Source organism: Tupaia chinensis, unplaced genomic scaffold (assembly GCF_000334495.1).
Source record: "Tupaia chinensis unplaced genomic scaffold, TupChi_1.0 Scaffold000438_1, whole genome shotgun sequence".
Lineage (NCBI taxonomy): Eukaryota > Metazoa > Chordata > Mammalia > Scandentia > Tupaiidae > Tupaia > Tupaia belangeri.
The window spans coordinates 267,380-272,485 of NW_006159943.1; the positions used below are offsets into that span (position 1 = coordinate 267,380).

At 54.2% G+C, this 5,106-nt stretch overlaps 1 protein-coding gene across 1 annotated transcript in view; it reads right to left on the reverse strand.

The window, feature by feature from the left end:
• The window catches only part of ARHGEF2 (Rho/Rac guanine nucleotide exchange factor 2), a gene marked incomplete in the record, with an annotated part of 107,371 nt that overhangs the window by 39,979 nt on the left and 62,286 nt on the right, over nt 1–5,106 (reverse strand).

Here is a 5,106-nt window from a genome sequence, read left to right on the forward strand (position 1 = left end):
GCGCGGACCGAGGCGCCCAGCTATTGTGGGGGGAGGGCGGGGGAGGGGTCCGGCCCGCACGCGTCGGTCTCGGGGACAGGAAGTCTGACTCCCCTCGCCCGGCACCCAGCGCCAGTTCCTCAAACCGGAGTCTCCTCCCCCGCCCGAGCTCAGGAAGGGGGGAGGCGGAGCGGAGGGAGGGCGGGGTACCGGCGCGCGGGACGGGACGCCCGGCTTGGTGTTGGGGCAGCTCGGAGAAGTGCAGGGGTCCCTGGACAGCTTTGAGGGCCCCCTGCCCGTTCATCCTCCCGCGCCTGGGGGCGCCCTCTAGCCCTAGGACCCCCTTCTGTGCGGTGCTTTTCCTAAAACCCAGCCACGTCCAGCCCCGGCCCTCGCTGGACCCTAGGTCTGCCCTTTCCCCCTCCCCCACCGCGTCACTTCAGTGTTTAAGGACCCGCGGGCCCGAGGATTCCGTCCTCCCGCAGCTCTCCAGGGAGCCGGGGACCAGTTCCTTCCTGGCCTGCGGAGGCCATCAAAGCAGACAGACCCTTTGACGTTGGGGGCAGGGATGGCGAGGGCAGGGGAAAATCAAAGGGGAACTAACGGCCCGCTCTTTAGTAGGCGTAAAGAGGATTCACTCCCAGAGATGGAAGGATCGAGAGGAGAGGATTCTCCCACAAGCCCGCACCCCTCTGGGGCCTCCCAGACCACACGCTGACCCTCCTCCGAGCCCCGCCTCTGCCAGCTACTTTGGGAGGTGGGGAAGATGGGTCAGCACCTTTACGGAAGGCTGAGAAGCTGAGGAACTCCTCCCGTGGGTCTAAACAAAGTTCTCTGGAAGGGAAGACTAGAAACCAAGCTGCCCTCCTCTGGCCCTTCTCTCCACCAGAGAGGGGTGAGGTGGGACATTCCGCTTTCTCCACCCTTTGCTTCCATCAAACCACCCAGGGCCAACCTCCACCTCTGAGTTTCCTGCCGTGGGGAAAATGCCTTCTGTCTAACTGTAATCACTCACCGCTCAGTTTATTTCTGCCTCTCAGGATTTCCCGTTTCGCTAGAGAGACTAGGCGCTTTGAGAGCCCTGGGACAGAGCACTCTGTGTTTGCAGGGTCCTGCCTGATTCTGGTCCCTAAAGGTATGGGGAAGGAGGAAGGGAGAGGCGGCCCCAGCCGGATGCAGCAGCTCCCTGCCGGGCTCAGCAGCTGGGCCAGGCTGCAGGTCTCAAGCCGGGTTCAGCACTCTTGTAGGTGCCAATTTTAGCCTCTGCCACTATTTTGGGCTGTGCTGCCTCACCACTGGCAGAGCTGGTTGGGCTCCTCACCCCAGCACCACCCCCACACTGCTCTCCTGCCTCCCCTCCTGCCTAGCAACTCCTTCACCTCCTTCACCCATTCCCCTGTTTAGGAGCCTTATATAGCAAAGACCAGCAGCAAATGAAAGGAAATAAACCAGGCCCAGTCCAGGCTGGGTGGAAATTAGAAGCAGAAAGGGCTTTTCCAGAGCACAGGCTGGTTCCTCCACACTTGCACCTGCAGGGGAGACCTATGGGATGGCCTTAGGAACTCCCCCAAATCAGCAGATCTGAGGCTCCTGGCCCCAGAATGCCAGACTTACCTCCCCCCAGTGTAGCAGCCTGGGCTGAGGAATGTACTAAATTTAAAAACAAACAGCCAAAGGCCAGAGCCTGGCCTGATTGCTCCGCCCACCAGGGGCCCAGAGACTAGGAGTGGGCCGGGACTGCAGCTTGTCTCCCAGGCCTGGGGCTGGATGGTGCTACAGCCAGCTAAGGATACTCTTAAAGGGCCCAACTCTAGCCTCTGTACTCAAGAAACCCAGGACCTGAATGCCAGGCTATTTTGCAGGAACTCTGTCTTCCGAAGGTCTCTAGGAAAGAAGGGGGCCAGACCTGACAACCCTTCTCTGTCCCCTCTCTCCCATCCTACCTGCTGTTTGTCATCCTGCCCCTTGCTGGCCTGGTGTCCTCCTTTCCATCCTCTTAGAAGATGAATAACAAGGAAGAGGGGTGGGCAACATTCCTGCCTTTAAAAATCTGTGTTGAGTGAGTTAGGCCTGCAGCTTGACTCAGTTTCCCTTTTCTGCATCTCCTGAAACAGTAAACACTTCTCTCTCCCTGGCATCTTCTCCTTTTTCCAAAGCTCTTCTTCATTCCAACTCCCCCTCTACTGCTATCCAGTGATATCTTCCAGATTTTCAGAAATTATTTTTTTAGATACACAAAAACAAACATTCTGTCAGAATCTAAAAGCAGCCACCACCTTCTTTAGCCTATTTAACTTGACAAAATGTGGCCCTCCTATTTTAGGGGTAAGGAGGAGGTCCCAAGGAAGAAAGAACCTGGTTGCCAGAGTCTTGACCGGGAGGTAGACAACTACCTCTAACCCCCCCGCCCCCCATCCTGAATACCCAAGGCCAAGCTCTGCACTGTCCAGGAGAGGCAGTTTGCTTTTCTTCTGGCTGGACCTTGTATGCAGGTATCTTCAAAAAGTTTATGGAAACTGCCTATTACAGAGCTGGATGGTGTGTTAGCTGAAAAACTCACTTTACTAGGCTGCCCCCGGGGGAATGTTCTGGGTCCCCATCTGGAGATCACCCTGAAAGCAGCAGGCATGGCCATGCCCATGATCCTGAGACTGACTAAGGCTGGGAGTGGATCATGGTGTCAGGACCCTGTTGGGGGTGCTGTCTTTCTCTCCCTGTCTGCCTCTATTTCCCTCATTCGCAGAGGAAATGAACATTTAATAAATGTGTATCAAGGCCAGTCAGGTGGCGTGGTAGTTAAGGTGGCTGGATCCTGCCTGGCCCACTGCACGGTTCAGGTCCTGGACCTGGTAGCTTGAAAGACACGCCAGGTGTGTATGTGTGCACACCCAAAATCCATAGAGGAGAATGGAAGAGAAGGGACTGCAGCATGGCCATCCCCTGGAGATGCTTTCTCACTCCTCCATTCTCTTTTTGTATCTCCAGTGAGTACAGGCACCCTATAGCAAAAAACTGTGTGTAAATTTCAAGCATTTTTGCACCAAAATAAACTCGTACTTTAATTCCACCTTTCTACGACCTTTTTGATGCCCTGGTAAAGTCGTAACTGACTGATAGCTGATGAGCATCTCACAGAGGGGAAGGCAGAGAGGAGACAGACTGTCACATGCAGGTCACTGAGAGGCAGAGGCAAAATATTCAGTCAGCGCTCCGAGGTGTGCAGTCCAGCTCCACCTCTTCCCAGCAATGAGGTCTTGGCCAAGTTACTTAACTCCTAGGTGATGTCTAGAAGATGGAGATTAAAATGCTTATCTTCACCAGAGTTGTTACGAGAATTAAACAAGGGGCGTGGCAGTTAAGGCTCTGAATTCCCATACAGCTGACCCCGGTTCAAGTCCCAGACCGGCAGCTTGCTTTCTCACTTTCCTTCTCTCACTCTCTGACTCTCTGGTCAAATTAAAAATTAAAAAAAGATGATGAATAAGATGAAATAAATAATTCTTTTAAAATAAAGAATTAAGGCAGACCTCTGGAAAGGGTTCCGTCATCTGCACAATGCTGGTCAAGTAGGGAGGAATAAGCCACTTCCTTCTCTCACCGCTTGACTGAGCCCCGGTCCAGCCCCACCCCCTGGCCCAGCCCCACCTCCTGACGTTTGCAGGCCTCAGACCCCCCTGCTGAGCGGGAAGGAGCGGGAGGAAGAGATTAAAAGAAGCCAGGGGCACACACATTCATGAGGTGGAAGGAAGATAGACCAGGACTCCACAGAGGGAAACAGGAAGACAGGGCCAGAGACCCTGGTGAGGAAAGACTGGCCAGGACAATGTCCTGACTTGCTCCTGCTCTTTCCTGTTCCCTGTCTGGGCTCCAGAGTCTCCACCCCCCTCTTCAGGGTGCCCCCTACCAGCCCGTTAGGCCACAGGTGGGCAGACACAGACACGGAGTCTGGATGGCCCCTGGCCAGCACTGGCTTCCCCTACCATTCCCACGGCAGAAAAGGAGGTAGTTCTGTGGTGAGCTGTCCTGCGTGAGCTGAGAGTGCCTGTGGGAGGACAGGGCCAGACCCTCAGGTCTCTGTTGCATGCAGAGCGTGGGCATGCCCACTGTCAAGGCAGCTGGGGCAGGGGATGCACTACAGGGCGAAGACCCTGTTAGGGGTGTCTGTCTCTCTGTCTCTGTGCCTCTTTTGCTTATGAAAGAAAGAAATAATTTAGAAACAAAAAATCCTTAGAGTGTGGAGGGGGGTAATCAGGGGAAGAAAGAATATTTAACAGATAAAAAATAAATTATTATCTGTTAATGATAATGCGTATGGTAATGTCTTAGACTGGACTAAGCGCACTGTGTTCATGCTGGGAAAAATTTGGGGGGGCCAGCAGGTGACACGGTGGGGCACTGGACTCCCATGTGATTGACTGTGGTTCGAGACCCGGACCTGGTGGCTTGAAACTCACACCTGGCACATGTGCATGTGAGCCCAAAGTCCTAAGAGGAGACCGGAAGAGAGGGAATTGCAGCGTGGCCATCCCCCTTTGGGGTGATTTCTCACTTTCTGTCTCTCTGGTGAACATATGAGTCCTAATAGCAAAAATCTCTCTCAAAAAAAAAAAAAAATTGTACACTGTAAGGATGTACAGTGATTAAATGTAAATTTTAAAATATTTAAAAATTTAAAAAGCAGAATCCTTCCTGCCCCACCTGTACTCCTATACCAGCTTTAAGATACTCCAACGCTCCTGTTCTGAGCCGGGTCTCCAGCCTCGGTAAGCCTCAAGTCCCACCCGCAGCCTGTGCTGAGAAGGTACCAAAAATGTAGCCTGCTTTCATCCTTCTCTTCCCAGCCACCCCACCAAAGGGAATCCTGGCTAAGGGCCGGCGGAGGGGAGTGCCCTGGCACCACCGCCTGAGCAGCCTTCCTGGGCAAGCACCTCATGGCTCTGCAAGGTGGGTATGGCCATGGCCTCCCTAGCATTTCTCTCGGTGCTCAGAGGCCGCCCCGGGTGGGAAAGTACGTTCGGGGAGGCCATGAGAGGAAATGGGGGTGGCTCATTCTGCCAGTAACTGAAGGCAGTGGAAGTGAACTGAAGCAGCGGGCAGAGCTGGTGTCACCAGGGCTGGTGACAAGGA